The sequence below is a fragment of the Vicugna pacos genome, unplaced genomic scaffold (assembly GCF_048564905.1).
Source record: "Vicugna pacos unplaced genomic scaffold, VicPac4 scaffold_19, whole genome shotgun sequence".
In the NCBI taxonomy this organism is placed as follows: domain Eukaryota; kingdom Metazoa; phylum Chordata; class Mammalia; order Artiodactyla; family Camelidae; genus Vicugna; species Vicugna pacos.
Genome location: NW_027328740.1, coordinates 73201393 through 73215125, shown reverse-complemented (window position 1 = coordinate 73215125; position 13733 = coordinate 73201393). Strand labels below are relative to the sequence as shown.

Genomic DNA, 13733 nt, shown 5'->3' with positions numbered 1-13733 from the left:
ATAAATGTCTTATGCAAGCTTTGGAAGACAAAATAAAGAAAACCTTAGTTTTAAAACATGGAATTCTTTGTTTACAGCTCTTCTCACTGATACAAAAATGCCAATTAAGGAGATAAAATTGGGTCTGGGTGACAGAGCATTTATCTGGGGACCTGGAAGAGAGTGTCTTTGTCTTGCAGATCAGAAATATAAATACAACAAACAGTGACCTAGGACTGAGCCTAATTAGCTCAACGAAATAAAACTTGAGGCCATGAAATTTTTGGCATTTTAGAACTCAGAACTCTGACGGGTCCTTCAGACTTTGTGAGGAAATTTTAATTATCTGTTTCATAAATAGTAAGCCTTAGTGATTTGAGCAAGCAAATTCAGCTTACTCCAACTATTATTATAAATATAAGTAAGTTTTAAAGTGAAGCTATGAGATCTCTAGCTTTTGTCTGTTTATAAGCCTGCATACAGATTATAGAAGTGAGATATTTCTACTGCTAAAAAAAAAAAATTTCGAAGTCAAAGAGCTCTGCTTAATTGATGTAAAAATATAAGAGCTTAAAAATTAAGTATTTTTAAAATAAAAACTTAACAAATTGACTTTCAGTGTCATGTGAATTGGAAAATATTCAATATTAAGGTAATATTTGATATTGTTTAGTTTAAGTATGTTCTAATAAATATAGACATCTTTAAAATCATCCATCTTAACTATAATACCTTTACTGTACCTAGGTTTAATGAAAGTCAAATAAGATCCTGTTATATCTGTTGCAGATTTGTCAAAAAAAAAATAACAGTAATGTGCTGTGGTAAAATTTTAAGTAAATTAAATGCAAATGAGATGAGAGCTTTGGGTAAATATTTAAAATATATTTTTAAAATGTATGCTTAAAATAATCTCTAAATGTTTGATATCTTTAAATTCTAGAGTTGTGCTAAATTAAGTTAAATGACAAGATTTTATTAAATATATATGCCATTTTCAGATAAAATAAGATTGAAAGATGAATTACTTAACATTTAACTTCCTCTTACAGTGAAACTAAAGGTGTTTAGAAATATCAATAAATGGTTGGTATCACACAGAAATAGTCTCTATTAGTAAGGGAATGATCTCAGTATCCTAGGAAAGTAATATAAATGCGTAAAGGAAGATGTAAGAATGGAATAATACATTGTTAATGAAAAATAGTGACTTTCTCCTGAAGCTGGTTACCTCTGAATGGAAGACAAAATAAGGGACACACTAATATAAGTATAGAAAGCTGTGGAAGGCTTGTGGAAAAGGAACCCTGAGGAAAGTTTTGTACGTGGTCAGAATTGGCTAAGTTTAGAATCAAATTGGGCAACGTAAATGAATCTTAGAAGTTAGCTGGAACAAGATTATATTTGGTTTTCTCTCTGTTAAGAGGAAAAAATTTTCTTAAAATATTAATCCACCTTCAGTAACAGATTGTAAAACTTCTTATACCACTTAGCTGATCTGTTCTGCCTTTACATTTGACATATTTTCTTGTTAATGAATTAGTACTACTTTACAGTGATCTATATGTTTATCTGATCAAGTGTTCTGAAATCTTTCAAAAAGCTCCCCAAATATAAAATTCTAATTAATTAAATAAAAATTAATTTAATTAATTAAAATTCTTTTAATCTCCAGTTAAGTTTGGGATGCTACAGAAGGCCCCTGAAACATCCCAAAGAGAGATTTTTAACTATAAAGTTTCATTTGGCATTTTAAATAACATGGAATTGTCAAATGAATCATAAAACTTGTAAGGTTATATTGAATGAGAAATATTATTAATATAGGTATTGTAGAAATTATATGGACTCCCTAAAATTCTGGTTTATCTGAAATGTTACCAGTGATAATTATGGGTATAGTGAACAGGTTTCTTTATTGATTATAGTGTAACGGTGTTTAACCATGCTTTTAAATCTTTTGTCATTTATAGACAGTTAATTGTTTTCTTCTGATGGTTTTGCAAAATGCTTTCTCTTCAAGGAGATTTACTGATTTCTAATAAATTTCAAACTACAGCACTGAACTAAACTGGGTAAGACATTTTAAAGTTCTAATGAAAACTCTCATTAAAAGAATTAGTTACATGGGACTGATTAACCAGCTGAATATGGTTATAATTTTTGATATTGTTTGAAATACTACTGCCTTTTAACCTGTTTCCCAGACATAAAGAATCCCTTCTCCTTAAGCTAGTTATGGTTCACAGCAATTTGATAAATTATAACTATGTATACAGACTTGGAACAGTTATCTTTTCTCTCTATCTGATCCCTCAAAAGACTAAAAATACTTAGGTCCCCAGTGGCTCTATCAGACAAATTAGGGAGATCATCTCCTAAGAGATATAGGAGTATAAAGGTATTTTAAAGATTTTAAAGAGAAAAGAATTTACCTAAATCTGTAAGGCAAAAATCCATGAAAAGCCTTGACGTGGCTTTCTTGGCCTTAGAAAACCTTATTAACATTCTACCCTGAGACTCCGTATTAAAACTTCCAACACAGTCAATTTAAAAAGCCTATATGATCAAATAATCAGATTTAATTTGTAAAGAAATTAATCTTGATTTGGCTATATTTGAGAAAACTGAGGGTAACTTTAGAGAGAAAAAAATTATATTTTAGTCGATATTAAATTCTAGTTTTGTTAATTGAGGTCCATATTTACTAAGACACTTCCCAGATCATTCCTTGCTGTTATGTCACACTGCTCTACAGTTTAATTGAATTATGAAAAGAATACTCTAGGTTTGATTCTGAAGCTCAGTAATCTATCCTTGGGTAAAATTCCAATGCCCCATGACCTGCAGCCAGGGGATTATACATACTGCAACAGGCATGACTTAAAGAACTGTCTCCAACCTGAATGGAAAGACCCTTTTTCAGATACTCTTAACTAGACCATACACACCAAAGCTGAAGGAAACGGAGTCTCGGATTCATTTCCTATCTGAAACAGCCCCTGCAGTGCACTGGCCTATAGAGCGCTGCTCACCTTAAAACAATGCCCAAATGGAGAAAAAGCTTCCATACCAGGATGAGAAGAAGACGACATCTGAGCTAGACTGCTGACCCAAGACACCGGACCAGGACTGTATACCAATTACTTTGATAATTTCTCCAACCTTTGATTATGAACTACTCCAATTGTTAAGTTTATGATAAATTACCTATGTCTAGTACTTCTGTGTTACCTTGGTGGGTTTCCCTACTCCAAGGCTCTAACTAGATAGCCCTCAGAAACGTTATTCTAAAAAGAATTTATAGTTCTGTTTAGGCCACTGTTGATCTTACAAGGTGGGAGATTTCAACTGGCCAATTAATACCTGCTCTGACCCTGACCATAAATATGAACTTTCTCATAGGATCAAACTCAGAAACACAAGCAAAATTTTAACCCAAAAATACAACTTCTTGACTATTAAATTCTTACTCGTGACTTTATTAACGTTACTAGCTGTATTACTTATATCCTGTCTATTTTATAAAATTGTTGTCTGTTACATTTCCCAATGTGTAACTAGGCCCACAAGATGGATGATGGCTAAACATCTTGAAGAAACAGATAAAATTTATAACCCTGAATAAAATAAATATAATAGTGTGATTCTAGGTATGGGAATGAGCAAAGATGGGTAAACACTTCCTGGATCATAATAGAGTAGTAAGACAGGTGATCCAGAGAACTTTTAGTATCAACAGGGCCTGATAAAAAAACTAACACCTTGAATGGCAACTCAGAAGATTCTTCACCTGAACTAGGAATGAGCCATCCTAGCACCGTGGGACAAAATTGGTCATGAAATGTCTCTCAAGATATTGGTCGAATTTAGGACCAAGGGGGAACACTGTGAATGAAAATACTACAATGTGCATGAAAATACTGCAACCATGTCAGTAAACAAAGAATGCTGAATCCAAATCATCAGCGGCTGCTGCCAACCCCCAGCGAGTTCATGCCTACAGCCCGGCCTCTCAGCCACTCACAGTGGTGCCCTCTGAGCAGACTCAGTGCAAGAAAGGACAGGATACTGGCCCTAGATAGCCAGGTGCTTGCCAAAGGAATGAATTCAATGACCCAAATGTTTGCTTCCCACCATACATAGAAAACCACTAAATACTTGAACTTGAGATATCTGGTTTTCTTTAGATAACAAGCAATATTTTATTGTTCCAATTACCTGATATTTGTTGTAAAGATTCTATTTATCCTAGCTCCTCCACTACCTCTTGGGAGCAGTCCCTCAGAGTGATCTGAGAGGCTGTCATCCCGGCTCGAGTCCTCCAGCCAAATAAATCAAAGCCCTTAACATTTAGGCTGAACGTTTATTTCAATGACGTTCCAGAATAGACACAACTCATCAATTCTGTAATGGAACACACTGAATCAGGAACCAAAAGCGTGTTTTAGTCCAGAAAATCTCCAGGTTCCTATTTCTTCCTGTCATTATACAATCCCTCCAGAACTCATTACTTTGCTGTCTGCTCCTCTGGCAACCAAACTCAGAGAAGAGACAACTCAGCAGAGCGCCCTGCTGGGGAGAACACCCCGCAGAAGCACTGCAGGCTGCCTTCCCTCCCGCACGCTCTGCTGACCCTTGGTGTCCCCCGTGGAGACCAGGCCAACACAGCTCTTCCCAACAGCTGCAAAGTCGCACACGTTAAATAAATCATTTTATTTTATATGATATTTTACGTATATACCCATCTCTGAAAACAGCTTTGCCAGAAGCCCAAATCTTCAACATTAATCTGCAAAGGCAAATCAGGTCCCCAAGGGAAAACAAGTCTTAAGACGACGCTAAGGCCTCCAAAGTCCTCTCCACGACCATGAACCAAACTGCCTGCAGGTGTGCAGCTGCAGGAGGCTACATGTCTGCTTTTAAAGCAACCCCTTTCTGCCCTCGGGTGCTACAATGCCCTTTTATGCCCTCCCATCACAGGGCAAGAGCAGCCGCTGCAGAACCTTGCAGGGCAGCACTGACAGGACTGGACAAAGGGGATCAGAGTTAAACAAAGCATTCTGATGACACGAGCTTGTCACTGTGTCTCTTTACAGATGTAGATATATATAGAGAGAAGTGGGGTGATATTGCTCAAAGTCACACAGCTAATAAGTGGCAAAGTATATAACTCTGCTCCTCCCTCCTGTGTGACGCCCAACTGGGACAACCACAGGGTTCTCTCGTGGCTGCCTGAACAGTCTTTTCCTATCACTCATGACACACAATAGTGTCTGAACTTAGCCTGCATTTGCAGCATCTTTTCCCTCCAGTTTCTCAGGAACAAGGCTGTTCGGGCCTGTATGAATTCCGGCTTCCTGAAATCTCCGTGCTCAGGCTGGTCTTGCCTGTGCATCCGGCCCGCTGCTCAGAGGCTCTTCCTCCCCTGCAGGAGGACGTTTCTAATCTTCACAGGGACACAACCTCAGGGGAGCTCTCCTCTCGCCCTCAGCATGGCAGGTGTCCCAGGCCTCATCCCGAGCAGCCCCGTTAGGACGGTGTCTGCCCAGCTCTGCTAGTCAGATCAGCAGCCTCAATGCCAGGGATTATACCCAGGTCACACTGCAAACCTACTGCCCGCCTCACAGCCCCCAGCCAGCAGGTCACCTGGAAGTCACAGCAAGTGCCCCACCCAATCCAGAAGTCTCTTCTTTTGCCAGCACCACTGATGAATGGTTTCCAACCTTCGGACAGTTTCGCACAAAACAGCACCTTCTACAGTGAAACGGGTGGTTTTTCTTCTGCGCCTCATCCTTACTGGAAACGTAAAGGGAAACCAAAAGGCCTTTTCTCAACCCTTTTCTGATGAAACCCTCCCACCCACAATACTCATATGCTCAAGAGCTTTGGATCCACATGATTTTCGTTCTCTTAGGCTAAGTGGCTCAAAAAACTAAGGGATTCTTTCTCCTTTGAGGTTATTAGCACTCAGTTTCTCGGCTTTAATCTGTTTTTGTCTCTCTCTTCAGTGACCCTAGCAGTTGCCACCTCTTACTCCCTTCAGCAGCCTCCCTCCCAACTTCAAGTCTAGGAAATCAGCTGTGATGAGGGGCACGGGGGCAGTCACAGAAGATGCAACTAAGGCACAGAGAGGCTACATAATTTGCCCAAGAAATCACCTTGAACCACCAACAGAGTGTGTCACGTCCCTCTGTTTAACTCTAATGCTAAGCAAGTTAACTTTTTGTAGATTATGTTTATAAACAGATGAGGTATGAAAATACATACAAGGACACACATCAACTCTAAGATATTCATTAACTCCACTATTTTGTTTCTATTTATTTTATTTCTATTAAAAAATTAAGAACCCCTGCAGTCAATATAGCAAAATGTTACTGGGTTTTAAATCCAGAATATACAGGGGTTGTGTCATTACTCATTCTTGTATGTATTTTCACAAGACAAAATGATTTGAAAGTCTCTCTCCCCGCCCCCTACTCACTGCTGGCTCTCACCAGAGCTCCCAGACCACACATCTAACAGCCTTTCACTTTACCCACAGCTGAACTCATCAGTTTTCCCCCAGAACTCCCTCTGCTGCTTTCCCTCCTCAGAACACAGCAGGACCATTATTTAACTCATTAATCCACCCAGAAACCTGGGCCTTACTCCATCCTACCTTCACAGACAGCATTGATCCTTTCCTCTTTACCATCTAAACATGCCTTCAATCTGTTCGCTTTTACCCACTGACCGTCCCACCGCTCAATTGGAAGCCAACAACACTGCCCACCTGGACTCATGAGTCTCCCAAGTGGCCCCACAGCCACTCTCCCCTACTTGAGACAAATGTGATTGTGTCTCTCCCACGCTTTTGGACTCATTTCAGACCCACTGTTCTTAGAAGAAACTTCAATTTCTTCACCTGGTGAAGGTCCTTGCCATGAAACTGTCAGCTCAGGAAGGGCAGGACACACCCTCGTCCCTCGGCTCCACCATCTGGCAGAGCATCAGCTTGGGAGGATTGAGTTCTTAGCAAACTACTTCACTTATCCATACAAATCCATGGTAGATTAGAAAGATTTTAGATGTTGAGCTCGACTATTAATTTGGGGATTTTGCACTGGCAACCTGCAAGTATATATTCTAATTATTGTGTCTTCTTAAAACCATACCCAGATTAAAGGAGTATTTGTGGAATGTCTTCGGAGTAAAAGGGACTGTACTTTTACAGATTTTATGTTTTAAAATATGAACAACCCGGACAGGGTCAAAAATAGAACCGCCTCACAAGTGACAGAAGACAGGTGAGACGCATATAGCAACAGGTCACAAAGATGGTAAGAGCAAAGTTGTTTCTCCAACCCCCGAAAAAATTCCTCCAAGAACTGAAAACTCAGAAATTTGAAAGTAAAATACTATCATATAAAGAAAGAAAATAAATAATCCTCTTCATCAGGGTTTCTAGATCTGACTGCAGAGTTATTAGCAGGCCATACTGAATCCTAGCACAGAAAAATCAGATGGACTAGTGGTGAGTAAGTTCCAGGAAAACGGCAGTAACTCCTCCACTTGAAAGAGGACACACACTCACTTGTTCAAGGTGATTGTAAACCACATTCTGCAGAAATTCAGAAGATTCAGGCACCGCTTCTAGATGGTGATGACACGGAAGGACGGCTTGGATGCATGCTTCTAACTGAGTCACCGGCATTCTTACACTGCAGGGGGAAATGGAGGCCCTCAGCCAAGAGCACAGTTGTTCCTGTCATGTATCCCAGGCCGTGCCTCGGGGACTCAGTGTACTGTAGCAGTCCGGCCCCAGGTGAGGACCCGCAGCGTGGCCCAAGCAAGCAGGAGGGGCACTGTGCTTGAGAAATCCCATCCCCCATGGGGGCAAGAGGGGCTGGTGGGGTTGTGTGAACCTATAAATGCTCATAGAAATACACCTGCATACATTGAAGTGATAAAATTAAAAGTAGCAGGCTATTTAACAAAATTTCAATTGTCAGTGTTAATTTTACCATTCCATTCCGCTTGTCCCCTGCACTCTGAGACAGGCTTAGGCTCTCTCACACATGCAGCTCTGATGCAATGGTTGTGAAGTTATTTTACTTTGCTGCAAGTGTCTTCGCTCCCAGTGTCACTGTGACTGTCGTCTCTTAACACAGTCAGATATCTTCCTGCATCTCTCCCTGAGTTCCTTGCTCCTGCTTCTCAGATCCTGAGATAAAGAACAGGTGAAGGCACATGACTGGAAAAGTCAATGTGGACTTGACTAAAGTCCTCAGTGACCCCCTAGGTGAGTGCTGCCCACCCCTTACCTTCGATTCTCAAGGTTCTGCCCAGGGTGACATCCAGCCAGGAGAGAGTCCTGGGCCCTATTAAAAGCTGTGTGGCTTGGGTGCAGGGAAAGCTGCAGGAGCTGGTTCCGTAGCCGGTCCCATCCACACCTCTGCTCCTCTCTCTCCCGAGGCAGCACTGCCAAGCCCCCAGGCTCCCTGAGCTTCTGTCTTTCTCTTCTACTCTACTTCAAGCCCTTTTCCTCTTCCTTTACTCCCTGATTATCCCTAGCTGGAGTGATTTTTCTATCATAGAATCTGAAAAAATTTCCTGCAGCTGAAAAAGAGGTGCCAGAGGTCAACGCGCATATGGTGGTTCCTGAATAGAGCCCCTGGTTAGGGGGACCCTCACCAACACTCACGGGGCATCAGGCATGTTGCAGGGTCGACCACCACCAACAAGAGTTTGCTGTGACACCAAGGCACGCACAGCATCCCTGCTCACTAAATTGTAGTTGTAGTCCTTTATTAAGAAGCAAAAATAAAAAAATTGCTCATGTTTCTTACTAAAATTATTTATGAGGGAGAAAAAGAAATTGTAATAGAAAGAACAAATTTCACTCCATGTTAGATGTGTTCATTTGGCTTTAATCCTGTACCTTGTTTTCTAGGCTCAGACTTGCTATCTCTGCACCTTTTGTAAAAGAAAGTTGCCTTTAGCCTGAAATATCCAGGAGGGCCTATTCTCCGGGCTCTGATCTTTAAGGATATTTGCTCTTCTACACTTATGTATAGATGGCAAGTTGTAAAATAGTGAATAACCTTTCTTTTTTTTTGGAGGTTTTACAGGGGCACCATAATTTGACCCACATGGACAGCTGCAGGAACAAAGGATTTCAAGGACAAACAATTCATACAGCAAGAAGTTTGCAACAACCAGCCACATCCCCGCCGCTTTTTAGTATAAAAGGAGACTGAATTCTGCCCTGGGGAAGAGAGTTCTACTGGATAACAATATGCCATTTTCTGGGTCTGCCAGCTTTACAAATAAAGTCTCTTTTCCTTACTCCAACATCTCATCTCCCGATTAATCGGCCTGTCATGCAGCAAGCAGAACGAGTTTGGACTTGGTAACAAATTGACTGCCTTAGAGGTAGTATGTCTCCACTGTTTCCTCATTTCCAGTATTTCACCACCTATCAATTTTATATGCTTTTTAACAACATGAACAAAAAACCTATTACAAGGAATTGATTCCACAGAAATAAAATTATTTCTACTCCTTCAAAACTTTTTTCTTTTCTATTTTATTTTGTTTTGCTTATTGAAAAGAAAATAAATTCAAATCTTTTTATTTCACGTATTTTTATAACTAGATATTGTAAATACTACAAAGATATTTAAATTGCAATAAAAATTGTTCATATATTAGTATAAAGATATATACACAATCAATGCAGATTAGGAAAGGAGTAGATATTTACTAAAAATCCACTGCACATCCAGTCTTTTACAAGCATATCCTGGAATATAAGCTCTATTATCCAGGGTCCCCCACCCCCAATCTCACTGCGGAGTCCCTTAGTAATCAACTACCAAGGCACCAGCATAGAACCATGAGATCACTATTTTAGGTATAAATGAGAGTATTAGCTCATTCAATTCTAAAACAGAAACCTTAAAATAAATACTGAACTTACTTACAGATAAACAAATTTGGACACAAAAAAGTACAGTTTCTCCCCAAATTCACAAAGATAATAACTGGTAAAGGCAAGATTTGAACTCATCTGCCTTGAATATAAAGCTAAGTTGGAAATCCCCTTCAACTGTGGAGGACCAGCAGCACAGCCTGTCACCCTATCTTTGTTCAGATCTGGCTTTAGACAGCCTGAGACAGCACCCCTTCCTATGGAACTCGAGGGCAAACAATAACAATAAGGATTTTATATTCTGTAGTTTCTTAGGTCTCAATTATATAAAGTGTCAGCAGGTCAGCAGAAAACTCTGGGAAATATGAGTGGGTCCAGAGCTTTTTGCTGATAAGAAACTCAATCTATCAGGACAGAGTGACCTTCCCATGAGAGGCCTCATGGACATAAACTAAAGGCAACTGAGCAATGAAAACTAGCAAGAACATGGAACTCAAGCAAGAAGGATCCCTACCATCCCCTGCCCAGTTGCCTCTTCACCTTTGTGGACAAGACGGCAGAAGGTCCATGTTCTTGTCCAAGTTACAACATCATGGATTCTCACCCATATAATATTACGACTCTATGCTGTCTTAAGTCCTTTCCAACTAAAATATGATGACACCAATATCTCAGTGGAATGTCTATGTCTCCACTTTCTCTCTTCTATTAGGAGACTATATCTATGGCCACAAAGCCGAAATTCAATTAAAAACACCATGCACGAAGCCTGGTGAAAGTCTGTGTAAGAGACATTGTTCTCAAGCTCAGTGAGTGAAAACTCAGAAAAAGTGGTCCTTATCCCTCTGCAAGTGGAAGGTAGCCTGATTGTGTGTGTGTATGTGTGCACACGTGTGTGTGTAAATCAAATACAATGTATTCTGGGATGTGCACAGATTTTTTTTATGTTACTCTCATTTCATGAGGATGAGCCAACCTTTAAAGTAATTTGAATCTACTATTCTGAGAGAGTCTCAGGATCTTTTGGTGGAGGATGGGAAAGGGGAAAGGAAAGGAGGAAAGAAGTAAATGAAGCAAAGCTGTAAGTATACTGCTAGGGAAAGGCAAGACATTAATTTTGTTCCTACTTGCATCACACACAAATTAGGGACTGGCTTTCCCACATGTCTTGTCAAGCACTGAGTTGCAGAAGAACAGGTGACAGCCCATTTCTCACTGAGCTTGTGACTGTACGTGGCATCTTATAGACACTAATTATTTAACCTGATCAAACAATCTGGCAGCAGGCTGTAATTCTCCTATTTTGAGAGATAAGAAAACAGGAAGTGAAATAGGGTATATAGCTTGACAAAAGTCAGAGGACAAGTAAACTAAAGAGGATGAATTCAAACTCAGATCTGAATGCAGAGTCTGATCTTCCCACTCCGAGGGCTGGAAATTCCTTAACACACAGGGTCCCCAGCTCCTCTGCTTTGTTCCTGGCACCAAGCATTTCCCATGGCGATATTCTCCAGTTCTCAGACACAGCGCTCTGTGCAGCCAATAACCTCCATTCGACCTTGATCATCTACCTGTCACGCCCACCAAGCTTCACCAGGCAAGAAAGCTGGCTTTCAACTGCATACAAAGCCACCCCTGTTTTATCCTGGACTCTTCAGCGGCTTTTCCAGTGTAAACGCAGCCATGAAAGTGCTCACAGTTTGTACATGAGCCACACTACCTCTCTCCATCTCTGTCCCCACCTATACTACTTTGCTATGACCATTTTGAGAATCTTGGAAACAAATTTTTAAAAACAGAAAAGAAAGGATTCTGTAACAAGTACTTAATACTTACAATTTTAAATGAGAAGTTACAAAGTGAGTATTTACAAACCGAATCTGCCTTCCTAGGTGTCAGTTTTAACAGTTAAAATATACAACAGCAAAAAATTCTGACTTAAATAATTAACAAAAACATCAACAATAATCTGGAATAAACTCAAAAATAATGCCCATGTTGTACATGGTGGAAGTACAGGACTGTACTGTGGGGTAAAGTAAGAGGTGTGAAAGTAGAGACATCAACATTTTGTATGGAGGAAAGCAGTTTTGTAAAAATGTACGTTCTCCTAAAGATAATTCAAAAGTACTAAAAAATCCCACGACAGCACTTCTTTTTTTTTTTAACTTGAAAAATTATATTAGAATTCTTCAGGAATAATAAAGTCATAATACTAACCAAGAAAATTTGGGATCGAAAAGAGAATCAAAAAATCGCACTGTCAGATATTAAATAAATGTTTACAATATGTAAGATATAGTGCTAGTGTAAGAAAGTAAGATTGATAAAAATAAACCATGAGCTCAAAAAGAGACTCTAGTGTACATAAGTATTCTTTACAGGTGGGATTTCAAGTTAAAAAGCAAAGTAGGAATTCAATAATTGTCTTGGGACAATCAGAGAATCCCCTGGAAAAAACAAATTCTATTCCAGTCATAATGACCGCAAGAAAAATTACAGAATGTGATGTGAATATTAGAAAGTACTAATAACAGCGAATATAATTCTTTGCTCATATTAATTCAACTTCTCTTCACTATAACAAGTACCATCATCATCTCCATCTTAGAGATTAAAAAACCTACAGAAGAAATTTATACCATTATAAGAAAGTATTTCTAAGAATAATATCAGGAATAAAACCCAAAAAGAAGACATTTACAATCTTAAGATTATTTTGGGCCACAACAAAAATGAACCTACTGAACAAAATGAAAGGCAAAATATGACAAGGAAAAGCTCTCTGATACATGTTGATGAAGACAAGGGGTTAATGTTCATAATATACATAGAGCTGTCACAAAGCAACAAGAAGCTGCCTCACTTAAATGTGTGCAAAGGACAAAAGAGATCATTCACTTTTTAAAAGTCAGATGGCTAATGAGTGAAAAATGCTCAATACCTCACTGGTCATCAAGTGCAAATTAAAACAATGAAAAAGTACTTTTGCTCATCATATTGGCACATATTTTTAAAAGATATTCTAGCTAGTGTCCATCTTTGAGAGAACAAACTGTGAGCGATCTTTTGGAGGATGACATGTCAATGGATATGTAAACTCTGAAAAACGTGTGTACACACAGGCTGAACTCCACATTTTGGAATCGTTTCATTTAGAAAAATTCAGTTCAAAAAGATGTACTTATCAGAGCATTTACACAGCACTGTTTACAATGGTGAGAAGAAAAGCTGAAGTGAAATCATATCCAGCGATAGAGAATTGGTTACATAAGTTATTCTACATCTTTTCATGCCCCACAGGAGAAGGAATTTCTTGATTCACTTGAAAGGAGCCTGTGATTTATGTAGTTGTCACATCCAAGGACTAAATTTCCAGAAAACTTAACGAAAATAATACTCATACAAGATCACAGGAATGTTTGTATAAGAAGTATGCCAGTCAAACACCCTTTCTGACAGTGGAAAATGGAGAAAACTTAAGTGTCCACCATCAAGACAATGATGCGGTAAATCACGGTGAGCTGTGGGCACTAAAGTTCCGGTGTTTCGGCGTGGTCCAAGGCCTTGTCCACAGTACGCTCCCACGAAAGGTGTCCTTACACAAGAGACCAAACCTGCATATCAGGAAAACCCTCTACTCTATCTGAAAGGACCGGGTGAGTCTGGAGAGAGAGGACGTCTGTGATATATACCTGAGTGAATAAACCGAGCTGCAGAAAACATATAGTATGGCCTTATTTTTCAATAAAGCATATATACACACACATAGACATAGATTTCTCATATACGTGTATGTATGTGTTTATTTATATGACATAGGCATAAAGGTCAT

General features: G+C 39.3%; 1 protein-coding gene across 1 annotated transcript in view; it reads right to left on the bottom strand.

Annotated features, from left to right (window-relative positions):
- Positions 1–13733, bottom strand: part of LOC140693509 (uncharacterized) — a 311246-nt gene that overhangs the window by 52869 nt on the left and 244644 nt on the right. The window lies entirely within an intron of this gene.